At 34.9% G+C, this 17,073-nt stretch overlaps 1 protein-coding gene across 1 annotated transcript in view; it reads left to right on the top strand.

Annotated features, from left to right (window-relative positions):
• Positions 1 to 3,460: 3,460 nt before the first annotated feature.
• Positions 3,461 to 17,073, top strand: part of DGKB (diacylglycerol kinase beta) — a 637,574-nt gene continuing 623,961 nt past the window's right edge. Inside the window, exon 1 of the mRNA XM_064487528.1 lies at positions 3,461 to 3,598. The gene's annotated coding sequence lies outside the window, so the exon portion shown is untranslated. The remainder of the gene's footprint in view (positions 3,599 to 17,073) is intronic.

A 17,073-nucleotide genomic window follows, 5' to 3' on the forward strand; every position in this document is an offset into this window, starting at 1 on the left:
CCAGCGGGGTGGTGGGAGAGAAATCCTTGTGTGTCTCTGCCTGGCAGCATCTCTCCTCTGGAGCTCTGTGTAACCAAGAGTTCTCCTTTTCATCTGTCTGAGTGTCAGTGTGTTTTGTTCCTCTATCAAAAAAATCTTTAAATCTCATAATACATGTGGTTTATTTTCTTTTACTATACAGCAGTTACAGGAATGTTCCACCCAAATGTGAAGTTTCTAAATTCTTAGAATTGTCCCAAAGCAAAAAAAAAAAGTCACATTGAGTTACCAAAAAATTAGATAATACATTTCTGCATTCAATAAAGCCTTGTAAGCAAAATGTCAGAAGAACCTAAATGTCAAAAGAAGATTAAACTTTTATAGGCATTAATTCATCATAATCTTTCTCCTTTTTTGTCTCAGTATTTCTTCTATCCTTCTGTTCGAATCAGTTTTATGTTTCCTCTAATCTCGATTTCTTTGAGTCATTGGTATTCTGTCATTGCACTCTTCAGTACACCAGCTAATAGTCAAAGTTAGATAAAATTAAAACATTCAAAGTTTTTTAATTAATTAAAAATAACTTTAAAATTAATTAAAATTGAAAATTTGTTTTCTGAGTTACACTAACCACATTTCCAGGTCTTCTGCTTATTGCAGTTGTATCGGTCACTGCAGGAGAGCATTTCCTCCATCACAGAAGATCCTACTGGGCAGCTCTCTTATAGAATACAGGTGCCTATTAATTCCCTTAATTACTTTCTGAATTATTTGTCAGAATAGATTTATGGAATATATCAGATATTTTAGGTGAATGTTTGTTATCTGAAGAATAAGATAGGTCAGTCTGGGAGAAAAAGTGATGGGAACATGTAGTTGGGGGAAAAAACATTTTTAAACCATGAAGACAGATATACCAATTATGATATAAAAGATTCTGTGCAAGCTTGATATCTCTAATCCTTCTAAATTAGTCTTTCTTTTTCTTTTCCTTTTTTGTCTTTTTTTCTTCCTGAGATACTGTGTTATCTTGGATTTGATCTCTACTCTTTAGGGTGGTAAATGTTTTTCTGAACCTGTGTTTAGTAATGCAAAACACAAAAAAAGCAAGCATATGTTCTTCTGCAACCTCAAGAAGACTTCCTGGATGGGTCTGAAAATACGCTCCTGACAATATGGTTAGCCCTCCAAACAGAGCACGTGCACGATGTAAGCAGGCTATATCATGCATCCTTTAGGAGCGTACCTTCTAGCAAGTCTTGCTGGGTGAAAGTATGGTTACTTTCTCAAATATATGTGCTTTGTGGCAGGATATATTCATCTCAGAGACTGGGACATCGTGCTGTACACCAGAACTTTACCACATTTAAGAAACACTGTCTAGCACTGGTATTGGTTTTGAGCTAGCCTGAGCATGTGTCTGAAAATTGGGATGGCTCACCACACACCTGGCTTAAGAATAAGCCTTGATAAATTACATCTGCTAAGATGCAAATTATTTGATCTGCTCTTCAGAGCAACAGAATGTGGTCAAGACCGTCAGCTCATTGCAGTTTTATATGTCCTGCGTGTGTACGTGTGTGTGTGTGTGAATGAGTGTTTCTAAACCTTGGCACTACTGATATTTGAGGCATGGGAGACCATGTTAGTCTTTGTTGTGAGGGTGTGTTCTATGCATTTCAGAGTGTTTAGCCATGTCCTCTACCTACTGCATGCCAGTAGCACCCCTCAGATCCAGTTGTGACAAACAAAAGTGTCTCCAGATATCAGCAGGTGTCTCCCGGGGGGGCCAGAATAGCCTGCATTTCAGAAGCTCTGGTCTATGATAATTTCTCATCAGTATGAATACATTCATTTATATGTTTCTCTAGGTGTAAATACAGCATGTGAACATGTTACCGACAGCATAGATTCAATATTCCTTTTGGCCTCCAGTCTCTCCACACTAAACCAGTCTAAGATGGTGCGGCATAAAGTAAATGCTCAAAACAGCAAATATCAAATCTATGACTTGTGATTGACTAAATGGAAATAGAACCCTTGATTGATAATACTGAATCAAAATCAGCTCTATTAAACCTATCTTTATAACTAGAACCCTGAGTAAACTAATCGTTTTTAATCAACTAAAAGATGGTCCTTTCAGTGCAGAGAGAGGATGATGTTTGACCGTATCTAAGTCATTGTTTTTGAAGTGAAATTACAAGGCTGACACAGAAGCAGTGTTACTTTTTAGAGTCTAAACAATGAGAATGATTGATGAAGCAAATAACTGACTGAAAGTAATCCTGTTGTGGTTTTCATAGTTTATCTTCCACAAATTGATAGATTTTATACAAATCAGAAAATGTAAAGTAGGAAAAAAAAAGAACAAAAATAAACTTTTATGATTCTGTCATTTAGGTATGGTAGGGTCTACTTTGCCCGAGAGCCTCTGATATCTCTTTATTTGAATTAGACTTAATTACTTTTAGATAAAGGATTGATGAACGGCCGTATTTACACATTCATGAAGGACATTAAGGTTTCAAAATGAGACTGCACAACCAGTTACAGAGATATGTAGCCTCAATTAGAAAAGGGAGTAATTTTCCTCCAGATTTTAGCAAGAGATCCCAACATCATTCAATATTGATGAATTCATCAGTTCATTATGAATTATTATTTTAAAAATAAATCCTATCATCTTATGTGAAAAGTGTAATTATTGTATCATAGTTCATTCTTAAAATAGTTTATAAAAAGAAGATATTTTAAGTACACGAAAAACTATGACCCTTTTCTGTTTATGTAGTTTTCCATTGTTAATGTGCTGGTGACCTAAAAATGCATCTCTGAGAGGTTCTGTCAATGTTCTTCTCATTGCTTATTGTGATGTCAATCTGCAAAGCATCAGAGTAAGAGGTAGCTGAACTACTGTTAAGCACGGCATCTGAAGTTTCAGTAACAGCCCTTTGGCATGAAAGGTGAGGACTGGAAGTGTTTTGCCAAGATGCTGAGGGATGGAATCCAGAATTCAGGACTGTCACCACCATATCGCTCTTGGAGTCCAGAAAAATTAAAAAGGATTTAACGAAATAATTAAACTGAGCTCATGACTTGAGAAGCTTTGCATTTGGCAAAGGCGCTTGAGAGCAGGATCTTCCTTAGCAACCGGTTAATCGTGATCTCTTGGCTTGTTCACCAATATCTGCATCATCCATTCAGATGCTTGTGTTTTTAATCTACTTTTCATAAATACCTATATCCATCAAATTAGTCTACAGTTTGGGTCTGCTTTACCTGAGTACAGCCCATTTACCTGGAATATATTAAGTAGCATAATTGTCAGCATTTTAAAATGTAAAATGCATCAGGAATCAGCACTGATATTTTTCTCAGATAAATCGCTGCACTGATTACCATGAAGTACATTGATGTCACTATCACTATGACAACATTATGACAAGAACTAGTCACTCCAAGCTACCTAGTAAAAGGAATTGTCATCTATAATTCCGAATAAAATGTAACACATGTTAGAGCCTCTACTTTGTTGCATAAATTAGTACCTTAACGCTTAGGGAATGTTGAATCACAATTGGACGAAGACACCATTCACGTTCATGTTTCTCTAAAGGTAAGATTTGAATATTTGAGAATTTGTATCCTTTAACTTTTCAGTCAGTTTGAAAGGAAGCAGTTGTTTTCTCATCATAAGGAACTGTTTGAGGCAATAGGTGCCCTTCTCTTTACCTGTCTTTTTGTTCTGTTGGCTTATTTGTTTTGCATTTAAGAAAGCACAATGCTGTGATATCAGCGGATTAAAGAGGTGAGCTTTGGGATCTATTTGAAGGTTTTTGTGTGAAGCAATGTTTGAATCAGTCTTACTTACACCGTCCTATACTTTCAAGATATTGCATAATTTTTCATTTTCAGCCTCTTATGATAGGAGTGAGTCATCCTCTTGTACTGTTCCATTTTTAATTAAGCAAAGATTCAAAATCTTCTCTGATTGTTAACTTTAAAAGTGACTTGACTCTCATATGTTCTCTGTTGCTCTCCCACCAAAGATGCCCTATAGAAAATAAATAAGGGTACGCTAAAGCCTTAGTAGGAAGGTCTTAGTCATCACAAATGCCATTCATCTACAAATGCACTGCTGCCAGTATTTTTAGATTATCTATGCTCAATTCTGTACTTGTTTTAGTTTGTACAGTAGCGTGTCAGCATTCCGACATTTGTTGTTTAGAGAATTGTATCACCACACGATATGACACGGAACAGTTGACAAATGGCAATTTTCCCAGTAATGTTTGCCTTTTTATTTGATCCCAAATAGAAACTCTTTAGAAGAATTCCTTCCTACTAAGACATGGTTGATTGCTAAAAGAACAAAAGGTGTAACCTATCTTGATTTCAAATGTCTACTTTTTATTCTGAGCAATTAAGAGAATATGACTGAAACATCATGTATAAATAGGAGCTGTAATTATAGCGATGGACACCGTGTTCCCTTATAACTTCTTAATTACAAGATTCTTGTAATGCATCATTTGGTGCTAGAGACACTGAAAGAAAAAGAAACATTCTTGGCAAAGGGTGTGCTACTCGGAGTATATTATTTGATGCAAAAAGTCAAGTATGTTTTTTTGTGTTTCTCAAGTGTCTATCTGGAACAATTAAGAAAAATAATTGCAAAAATTCAACATGGATAACATTTACTTATAAATAGCCTGAAGTTTCTCTGAGAAGTGACATGGTTAACTTAACATTCAATCTATACTTTTGGTGTCAGTCTCTGTATTAGAAGACAAATGTACATGCTCTGATTATACTATTTTTGACTAGACAACTTTTGTTTTCCAAATGACTGTATTTGCATATACTAAGTATAGTACTATACTTACTATGGCTGTATTATACAATGCCTAGACCAAAAAGAAAATAAATATCATTTCAATAGAAGACATTTTGAATGTGCCTCAATAGCATTTTAAACATAAATTAAATACAGCTACAAAGAGAAGAAAAATAATCAAAAGTCTTATTGGGTATGCAGAAACTTCATGAGAAGAGAATCACACTTGTATTTGTAGTGGGGAAAAATCCTTCAAATTGATTGCTTTAGGAGATTTGTTTTCATGAGGCATAATTCCCTTGCAAATTGTAGTTTCTATTTTAAAGTAAGATTTAGCAGAGCATATTGTATATCACTAAAAAAAAAAAATCTGTTCAGCACCATCCATCTAACCTATTTTTATCATATAATAACACAAGCATTCGATTTCCTTTATCTTATATGAAGTTAACCTAATTTCTACTATCTTCCCCCTTACACGCATACACAAACATACACATATGTGCTTTTGTGTTTATTTTCTGTAATCCAAATGATATATTTTACCATAATTTTATTTTTTACATCTCTCCATTAAAATTTTTATAGAAGTAAACCAATTTAAAACACAGTTTCCTAAGAACAATTTTTTATTTGAAAATTTAAGCAATGGTAGATTTTTTTGGTAATCTCTGAGAGATCTACAACATCAAAATCATAAAGGAGTTCAAATCTTAGGAAATTTAGTTCAGATCTAACAGGATATTAATGATGTATTAAACGAATCACTTTAGTATGATGATTACTCCCCTCACCTGTTTTTTCAAATATATTTAAGTTCTGTGATTTTAGAGCAAGTCAGAAAGAGACGGCAACAAAGCACTCTTTTTTTTTTTTTCCCTGTCTTTTGTATTTAAAAAAATAAGTGTTTTGGTTAATTGCTCTGGAAATAAATAAAATTTGCTGTATTTGCTAGTTATAAATTTAGGACAAAAGGGCATCAAAATCTCTATGTTATAGACGGACTCTGATTTATTCCAGTTTGCCAGCTTAAATAACATCAAATAGCTTTTGTAGTACACAAGCAATCCTAACATTTAAAAAATATTAAATTTAAAATGGAAACTTTTTCTACTATGTATGTTAGGGTTATAAATCAAACTTTAGTTTATTTGCAATGCGTGGTAAAAACTGCATTTGTGAGCAGAATGACAGGGGTTCCAGACACTGATGTTTATCACACCCAGATCCTACGGCAAAGTAATTCTATCATTATTTTACTTAAAGCAATATCATCTTGATTTACCTTAAGATTATGTTCTTTTATAAACAGTTGTCAGCATGATTATGACTTTAAAAAAATAAAACATTTTCATCAATCCAGGAATTTTTCCACATACAGTATTTTATTGCATTTGACAAGCTTAATGCTAATACACTTGATTATTTTTGCTTTCTTTTTCTTGAATAAACCTAATTGGTTTCACAAATGTTTGTTTTAAATTCAGCTGATTCTGTATTGTAGTTAGGAAATGGAAAATAGACTAAATCTTTTTACTCATCTACAAATCTTGAACCAAATAGCCAGTTAAAAAGTACTATGTTTAGTGTCTACAAAGGAGATATCTTGTGGTCAGCATTTTCTCCCAAGAATACACTGGAAGTCTTTTGTTAGTATCATGCAGAAGTGAGAGAGGGGCAGGAAACTTTATTTTCTGCACCATAAATGAGATTTTTTTTCTTCTAGAGATCTCAGAGCGTGGTAAGCATAGGGACAACTTAAAATCTATTTATTGATGATATTTTTTTTTCGTGAGCCCAGGCACTCCCCAGCCTCTGAAGTGCATAGGCCTTATTTACTTGCTATGTCACCATCTGCCAGGAAATCTTTTGAGCTGAACAGAAGCAGCAGAATAATCCCACTTGCAGATGTTGTTCAACTGAGAAATTAATTCCAACAATTGAAATTGTCTTTTGGAGAGCACGGGTTTATTTATTTATTTTTCATTGTGATATGATAGTTTACCTTATCTGACTCCTTGGGATAAAGAAAGAAAATGCTGATTATTTTTCATTCAGATTTGCATTTGAAACTTCACTTTAGGGCCTTATACAAAATTGGTTCAAGTGTCCTGTGACACCTCCACACCTCGCCCTGCATTCTGCGCCAACATAGTATGTATGTTTGGTGGGCACTCCAGAGAGAGCTCTGTGAATGGTGTCCATGGCGGGAGGAGGGCAGGGCCATCTTTTGGAATAGAGTCTAAGGAATACTACCCAGTTTGTTCTCAACAAAATTTGTTCCCCTGTTAAAACATGGATAGACTTCAAGGGGAAAAATCATGAAAAGGCAACTTTGGGGAATGGGCAGGAAAATCTGAGGGGCAGTTTTTTCTGTTTGCTCTGTGAGATTCATGGGTGGGTGTTTTGAGGATGATTTGTGTCCTGTTTATCTTTTTCTCCTCCAAATCATGCATTCCTTAATTCTCTTTTTCTCTTGTGTCATTCAATTTTTAAGTTATTTATTCAGCTAACATTTATTGAGCATTTTAGCATTATAAGCCACTTTACTTTTATTTTATTTGCCAAATTTGTTCCTTCCATAAGACTTTACATTTTCCTTTTACCATATTTTTATTTCTTCAACGAATTTGTCACGACTTGATACCATCCAACCAGATGTCTACATTGTCTGTTTCCCTCTTACAGATTGTACTTGGTGAGAAAGAAATTCTCAGTGTAGTTCATTGCTGAATTTTTCAGATCTAGAGGGTTGCCTGGCATCTAGTAATTATAATATGGATAGTAAATAATAATAATAATAATAATAATAATAGTAGTAGTAGTAGTAGTAGTAATAATTAATAGCAGCTACCTTGTGCTAAAATTTGTAAATGTTTGTTCAGTGAATGAATGAATGAAGCCAAACTGGAAGATTCATTGGGCTTAATTAGACTCAAATCATGTTACTGTACTTAATGACCAATTGATCTTATAAATTTTCACTTTCAAATAACTCAAAGTTGCTGTAATCAGAGGGTATCTGCAGTCACTTCTTTATATTATCCTTCCAGCACTTTTGTATTTGTCAGGAATTCGAATTACTTTTTGTGTATGTGAGACCTTAACTACGTATTAAATGAATAATCACTTGAGGCCCCCGGACCCGTAATTGTCTTTATACTTTTTAAGATGTTACCAAGAGAAGGGGAAAAAAAGGCCTCAATTCTTGTCTTACTCGAGAGAAAGTATTCAAATGGGAGACTGAAAGCATGATATAAGCAGAACATTTTATTAGTAGAGCAGAAGTTAGGAGAGTACACCTTCGAGCATTGAAGGCGGGCCCACCCAAGAGAGGGAAAAGGGAGCCGCTCCTGTGTTTCTCCTGTCCTGTATCCTGGCTTAGGGGTGTTCTTGTGATTGATGGACAGCTCACGTCCCTTGAGTGCTCAGGCACGTTCCTTTCCTTTGCGCATGCTCTTACCCATGATGCGCACAGAAAAACCTATGGCAGGGGCCCAAACCGCAATGCTAATTACATTATAATGAACGCTGAGTTATGTTAAGCTGGATCCTTCTTTCTACTGCACAGCCACAGCATCCAGTTCTAACTGGCTTCTCTGTCAGCACTCATTTAGAGAGAGTAAAACTCTGAAGCCCCTTATCCTAAGAGCAGGTGTACTGTTATCTTCTGGACTGCTCCCTCCTCTTTCCTCTCCCCCTTGCCCGGTGCTCATGTCTGTCTAACTGCCTAACAGTTAGACAAGAATCCTTAAAGAGAACTGATGGTGACACTGAGAGTCTACTACTACTTTGATTCCACCACCATCTGCTGCTGGTGCGGTTGTTATTAGAGTTTCTGTTCATTCTTTTGCAAATGGCGTAATGCTGGACAGGACGGTGAATACCTGCGAAGTGAGCAATGAACAATCAAGATAATTTTGACACATGGAAAATAAGTCCAGATAAAGGGCTAGAATTTTACAAAAATTCATAGAAACTCTTATATGTAGGTTAAAAAAAATAGTTGAAATATGTAATAAGAAAATGCCCAGAATGACAGTATTAGCGTGAAAACAAAAACATCACTGTCTTTGAATGATGCCAGTATATGGTGAATATGTGAAAAACATGAAATTTTATTGCTTTGATAAAAATATATGCTCAAATAAAGGATACCACACATTGCATTGTAAGATGGATACTAAAAATTTACTTCCGTTTTGAGAGGGTCATTTAAATTTAGTCTGTGCTTTTCCAGAACAAAGGGCCTGAAGTTCACCACAGGGAAGTCTTTGGGTAAAGAATGAGTAACTGCCTCTCAGTCAGATTACAGGGCGAATCCATGCACTGGAAAGTAGAAAGGTGTGGATGATACTCAAGTCCCTTCCAAGTCTGAGAATTGATTATTGGGTAAATTATTTCAGGCTAAAACAAACAAAAAAACCACTACAACATTAAAACCCAAGAAAGTGAACAGGAAAAGACAGGATCTTTTATTTCCAGTCTTCAAAGGTAGAGAATATATTAAATTTTTTTTCAATACCTGCTATATTTTAAAGAGCTACAAATGGGTAATTTGTTATCACGGTATTTTATTTTTCACTGTGAAAACAGCACTGGTACATGTAGCTTGATTCAGTTAGCCATCCACACAAACACAATCAAAGGTCTTTCCAAGGAAATGTTCTAAAGCCTCAGGTTAGGAACTCCTTAAAAAAAAAAAAAAGTTCACATTCTTATTGTTGCTTATCAACTAAGAGCAGGCTTGTTTTATTACTGTTTCTTGACTTATGTGAGAGTAAGTCAGTGGAAGCTTGTTTTTACTATCTTAATATGTATTTTAGTGTTTAGTGGGGGGAAAAGAAGGGAGAAAAAAGATGAAACTTGTCTGAAATAAAAAGATAGGCGAATAATAGAAATATTTGTGAATTCTCTACTACGAATACCATTAGGCAAAAGGTGGACACAGATATTTCAGTCCTGAATTTTTCTAATACATGGAATATGGCTGACTGTGCGTCCACACTCGTCTCTCCAGAATATTCCCAGGTCCCCAGATACTATTAGAGTAGTTACTGCTTTGGACTAAACTTAGACCTGTCTTGCTTTCTCTCGGTCTCTCAGTTTCTCAATACCTTTTCCTATAGTTATTTTTCTGCCTAAATTCACCTAGTGATATTCATTAGTTTACATACTTTACTAATTTTTATATTTTAAAAAGATTGTTTACCAGCAAGAATAATTCAGATCTTTTAAAGCTCTCCAATTGCATTTTGCACCTGAAATTGCAAAATCACTTCTGAAATTTTGTCTAATAATTTTTATAGTTTTTTTTTTTAATTATGAAAAATATCTACTTTAAGAGTCAACTACATCTTCTAAAGTTAGAAAGCACTTCCTGTAGGGTGTGCTTGTAGGGTGAGTTTGTTTACATTATGTGGGAATTTTAAAATCCTCTTAAGATTTTCCCTGGCACATTTGGATTAAATTTTTCATTCAAAATTATTTCCATACGCACTACTATATATAAAATAGACAAACAAACAAAAAGACCTACTGTGTAGCATGGGGAACTGTATTTAATATCTTGTAATAACCTATAATGAAAAAGAATCTGAAAAAGAATAGAGAAATTTATGTATGTGTGACTGAATCACTTTGCTGTGCACCGAAACTTAACACTGTAAATCAACTACACTTCTGTTAAAAAATAAATAAATAAAAGTTTCCATCTTTTATGTAAAAAAATTCTGCAGATAACCAGCTGAAGTTTCAGTCTAAAACTTAAACTTAATATTAATTATGTAGTTTAACTGAAGCAATAACTTGCCATCAGGCATATCACTAAATTGGTTCATTTCAAGTAACCAGCTCCTCCCAGAATTTGCATTATATGTAGAATGAATTAAATATCTCAAAGTCGATTGTAAAATGTACAATTTATGCATATTATGTCTTTAAGAAGAAATTTTAAAGGATTTTAAGACTCTTCCATCATTTAATTTTTATATAATGTTCTATAATATAGATTTTATATGTTACATTTTGACAAAATTGTGTTACTGATCAAATGGAAGTATTTCCTTCTCTGATTCTCAGCTGTTTGTCTTTACAGCATCTCTGTACTTGAGTTGACCAAAAAAGGAAAATTAAAAATTAATTAGGCTGCCAGAGGTTATCATGGAGTGGGCCAAGGGAAAAATCCAGCTCCGTCTCTCATCTGGTCACTCTGTTCTATGGAAGCTGCACAGACTCAGGCAGTATGCAGCAGTGATTGAATATATCCTCTTAAAAACGTCTACCATTCCTGTCTAATCAGGTTTTTTCCTTGAAGAAGGAAAATGATGCCAATCCATTCTGATATTACCAGCATGAATCACTAAAAAGTTATTTAGCAAAATTTTCCTATGCCTTTTGTGCTGTGCTATGTGAAATACTTAAAAAAAAAAAAAAAGACTTGTAAGACTTAGTCCTTCCATCAAGACCTATGTGTCTAATTAGGGAGACAATTTAAAAACCAAATGGTGTCTTACTCATTCACTCCTAGGAAATAAGAGAAGGAAGTGATTAGCATGGGCCGTTATAGTAAAATCATCATGGAAGAGGAGACTCGAGCCAGGCCTTGAGTGTCTGGGAGAATGGAGTTTGGTTGACAGAAGAAAGAAAGGCATGTCATGATGGGGGAAAATGTAATTAAACACATGGGGTCAGGAAAAAAAAAATTGAGAAAATCGAGTCAGGGAGTTTTTGAGTGTGCCTAATGTGTGTGAGTTGGAAATGGTTTTTAATATATAGAAGTGCTGTCAAATAATGGAGAGCACTGAATAGGCAAATACACGATTTTAGAGCTGGTGAGGTTTTTTCATGATGTTTTAAATTCATTTGATGGTAGGCCTGTATGAGTTTAATAGTGTGTGGATGGTTGTGCACATATGTTACTATCACTCAGTTCTATTTCATTTTTCTGTGTTTTGAACCAAATTGGATGTTTACTAATGATAATTAAGCAGTGTGTATATATGATTAATACAAACCACCACTGATCCACAATTAAGAGACACATGTTTCGGTTTTGTTTTATTTAATGTCTGTTCTAAAATTTGGAACATATTTTTCTTACAAATCATCCTATAATGATGCTCAGGTTTCTACCATCAGTCTTCAATCTCTAGTATCACTGATTGGGTTAAAGAAATGATACTTCTTGTCCTCTATCTCATTTAATAGGCAACAGTCAGTTACTTATCGGTCTTCTACACTGTTGCCAGCAGGATCTCTTTAAATAAAATTAAAAAAAAAAATTGTACTGCCCCCTTGGTCATCTAACTCCTGTTTAACGATTTTTAAAACAAAACACAAGGCCATTTTCAAAGTATACTAAGAGTCAAGAATAAAAGGAAATAGAAAAGGAATGTAAGTGGAGTCATGCTGGAGGAGAATTGAATAAAGAAAGAACCTAGAAAGAATAATTCCTTAACTAGAACGCACATTAAAATAAGCTGTATAATTCGTGTAATAACTATCACCTCCAAGAATGAGATTGCCAGATACGCAAGTGAGTTTATGGAATTGTAACATCTAATAAATCTTGAAGTTGGGATGTCATGTTATCTGATATTTGTCCTTAGCCCTTCTGCCTGAGATCCTAAGTCATGAAAAATTTACCAATGGCTTATATTTGATTTGACTTAATAGCAAAAGAAGTATTTGTTAGCATAACTTTTAAAATCTGGGCAGAGAAGATACGTGGATTCACTGTACTAAGCATACAGCATTCACATCAACTTTAAAATGAGTAAACAGATGATGAGCTATGTGGCACTGACACTAGGATTAGACTAGTCAGTATCAGTTGAAGTTTTGGAGGAAAGTCACCGTTGTCATTGTCATTTTCATTCCTTGGCTGGATCTGACTTTTTTACACAAAATGGTATTTGTAGCTTAAATTTTCTCAAATTATAATTTAGACAAGTTTTTGCTTACATTGTTTTTTACTTTCAGTGATGAAATACAATGTTTAGAGGCTTTTCTTCTTCAAACAAAATTGATTGTGGAGGAATAGACCTAAAATGTTTAAATTACTGAGATTTCTAGTGACCTCTTTCAGGTTGGCACGTTGGAGCAGATACTTAGTCAGCTAGCCTGGCAATATGTAATTTAGTAACAAAAATGGTTACTAGGTTACAAATGAGTTATGCTGTCCTTAGTGAACTGTAGGGCTGTGAATACCCAAATTAGTGTCCTCCCCCAAGCTTAAAAATATTAAATTCAAGAAACTGGATCAGAATGGCAGATTGAATGAATAAAGGCCTATAACTCTTGTCCACCAAAAATACCTTAAAAGGATGAAAAGTGTATTTAAAAGAAAAAAATCTCTACTATACTGGAAAACAAAAGAGTCATGAATCAGGTATAAAATCATTTTGTCAAAATCAACAGTCTTCATGTAAATCAGCTATAACCAAGTAGACAATGTAACTGAAAAAAAAAAACCTATAAAACATGTAGATATAGACCTATCAATAAATATGCACTGATTCTGTGAAGAAATTTACAATATTTTACTAAAAAAAAAAAAAAAAGATCTGAGCAAATGGAAATGTATTCAATACCCCTAAATGTGAAGACACATTTGTAAAGATGTCAGGTTTCATCCAGCTTCCCTTCCCTTGGATTTCTAACTCGGTGCCATCACAGACAAAATTCCAGATGAAGTACTGAATCAACATCAGTGATTTTTCCACTGAAAGATGGATTCCGGAAACAATGTTCAGAATGAAGCTTTGAAAGGATGTAATTAGGTTCTTTCTTGGCTTCTGACATAAGAATATAGATTATTATTGATTAAGAGGTGAACTGGGACATTTCCTTCTGCCTAGAACGTTAGCCCATCTGAAAGTACCTTCTCGAGAGAAGCTTCTGGGGAGGAGGAGGAGACCACAGTACAAACACGTGACAACAACATGTGAGGAGATGATAAACACTGGCCAAGGATGTGCATGGTACTCCTGTAGAGATGTTCTGCAAAGGCGCAGGTAGTTGAAAACCTTGAAATAATGAAAATGTAGGTTACTTTAAGAAAATGGAAATGGCATCTTTGGGACATTGGTTCACAAAAACAGTCGTTAAAGGAAGAAAATCAGGTGCTTTTGCCTTAAAATACTGAAACATATTTCCTGAGGCTTAGACTTTCTGTTTTTTGTTTTTGTTATTTTAGTAACATCTTCTGGAAGGGGGCTTGTGCGTGTGTGTGTGTTGGGGGGGGGGGTAATTGGAGAGCTAATGTAATTAAACAGGGCGGCCATGAGACTGAGGTGGCTCTAATGCCTTGGTAGCCAAAATCAAATATGAGGAAACAAAACCCAAGAACAGCCCATCACAAACAGCCAACTAGGCTTGTCCATCTAAGGCAACGGCTTAAGCTGTAGCCAATCATTTTCCTTGCTTTGCTTCTCTGTAAAGGTCCCTCCTAACTCCTGTTGGCAGAGCACCCCTAACTGCATTTGGTTAGGTGCTGCCCACTTCAAACTGATGTATGCTCAAATATACCCTGAAATTTTAATGTGCCTCGGTTTATCTTTTAGCGGTGGGTGCTTAACAATTTAGGAAAACCCCCGATTCCTTTTTATGTGCTCACCATCTGCCATCTCCTTTGTGGTAAAACTAAACTACTGTCTCTTGTAAGAGTCCTTCAACTGAAGAACCCATCCTCATGAGGTCACAAGAAACTCCTGGAGGCTTTCTTAATTACATCACAGAGAACTTTGCAGATGGAAGGGGAACAAATGCCTGTCACTACATTTGGAGATGCTGATGGATACGGTGATGTGGGTGCCAGGGTTGACTGGAAGTTGATCTAATTCTAGTGAACTGCTGCCAAAATGGTTTGAATAATATAAGAATGATTTAGCATTTGTATCAGGGTTTCAAATCAGTGCATTTAAATTGTACGTATACAATGTAACAGATTCTACTGTTTAACAGACTGTATAAACACAAGTGTTTATAAATAATCACTGATTGCCAAGTATATTTTTAAAAATATTTTAAAGCAGTACTTCTCCAGTTTTTGCTTTTATAGCACTATGGATATGAACTAAATTTTGAAATTTCACTCTACGTTAGTATTCACATATCATTCATATATAACTCTATAAATGAGACTGTTGGCTTCATTGTCAAATTATAGATTTTTAGGCATTTTATATATAATATTTTGGGACAGGTATAAAATCTGTAATATACAGAAATAGGCATGGTAATAAATCATAACAGTCTCATGCAAAAAAAAAAAAAGAAAAGCTTCGAAAACACAAGATATGTTGATAGGTAACATGAGGAAACAGTGTCAAAAGCATTGTTAGGTGAATAACGGTTAGTCTCAGAAAATGCGTTCATAAGTTCTCCCCATCCTTTTAGGCACTCTTCTGTCATCTTTCTCAATCTTCCTTAGTTGGAATTAATCTCTCCATTTCTTTCTTCTCATGTTCTTTTGCTCCCCAGTGCTCACTTGTAACAAATTCTACGTTATATTACGATTGATTGTAGAAGAAAATGTCTCCAATAGTACGTAATGTTATTTATTTTATCCATCCCAAATGTATCACAAAATAAATAATTCGTTAAGTGGGTCAAAACCACGTTCCACACCTTTGTTCTTGGGACATTTCTGGAAAGCTCCAAAAATAATATAGCAAGAAAGAAAAATAGGGAGTGTCAGCAATTTTCAAAGTTTGTCTAAGGATTACGAAGCAAAATATTTAATGAAACAGGACATGTAGAAATAGAAAATTTTGAAACCTTGAAAGGCTCACAAATTTGGGCCTTTGATAGACACTGAAAAACGTTAGCATATGATTGACACGTGTCAAGCTAGGGATTTTATTCCTTTTGCTCTGGAGTTGTGAAGGCTGAATTAGAGGAAGCAAGGATGAGGGAGACAGGAAGTAAGGCTACAAGAATGTTTGTCTTTGTTTTCTGCTCATTTGCCTTTTTGTATTTTTTTTTTTTTCGTGAAATGCCTTTTCTCTCTTCTTTTTACCTAAACGAAGTCTCATGCTTCAGACAACCAAAATTTCATCTTAACATCTGCTGTGCTGCACTCGTGGGTAACCTTATCTTTTTTCTCTGCGAACCCATATATTTTTATGCAATTTAATGTTGGTCTGTGATGTTACGGTAATATTTCTTGCATAGAGACTGGAATGCTGTGAGAAGCTGAGCGTCTTAATTAAAAGCCGAGAAGCTGTCTTACTCATACATGTAGCCTCTTTGGTACAGATAGAATGCATATTAATTTGGGGATAAATGGAATTCATTAGACGCTCACCTTGACATCCTCTAAAAATTTGGGCCCCTGTAATATGTTATTACTCTGCAGCAGATTTTGAATTTTCACAAAGGCTTCCTAAAATCTTTACCAGTTATTGAGCAAAACTTCAATTGAACTAATTAAATCATGTCATATAGGTGTGCTGGTAATCTACTTTACTATAATAATACTCGGTCCTTCAGCAGATTTAGAGCTCTTTACTGTGTGGACATCAAGGTCATTGTGAGGAGGCAGAAGTGATTTCAATTTTGGGAAGATCTCATTGCATAAAGCACTGTATTTAAAATTCTTTAAAAAGTGTCAAGTATCTTACACATGGATGGCAAAGGCAATTATTTTAGTTAATCTCTCAATCTCTATCCAATTTTGCACTCTGTCAAAGCAGCCATTTTTCTTAAAGTTACCTGACATGGGTTTTAACATACTTTGAATTGTATTTTTGATACATCTGGTTATTGCCTGAGCTTTGCCAACCTTAGTTTCAGTATCTCTTTTAGAATTACCACTTTTTTCTACACCTGTCACTCTCCTCCAGACTGCATACATCTCACACTTGCCTCTTCAGTGTAACTTCTAGTAGTTCTTTCACAATACTTAAACTCAAGTGGCCTGAAATCAAATTAGAAGATGCCCACTTTCAGATATACTTCTGCTTATAGTGTTTGTAATGGTTATTACCCTACGTGGTATATTCATGATCGTATGTCTCATCTGTGTATATCACCCTGGCACAGTTTCAACTACTGTACCTGGCTCTCTTAATCATTACCTTCCTGTTTCTGTTGGGTGCTGAAATTTTCAAGTGTTTCTTTCTGTTCCTGCAGCTCCTGCACTCTTTCTTTTCAGGTAGTGTCTACTTGGACAAGCAACTTTTGGTTTTACTGAAGCTGAATGATCAGATTAATATTATGAAATGCTTTCCTCTGACTTCTGATGTTCC

This window comes from Camelus dromedarius, chromosome 7, assembly GCF_036321535.1.
Source record: "Camelus dromedarius isolate mCamDro1 chromosome 7, mCamDro1.pat, whole genome shotgun sequence".
NCBI lineage: Eukaryota > Metazoa > Chordata > Mammalia > Artiodactyla > Camelidae > Camelus > Camelus dromedarius.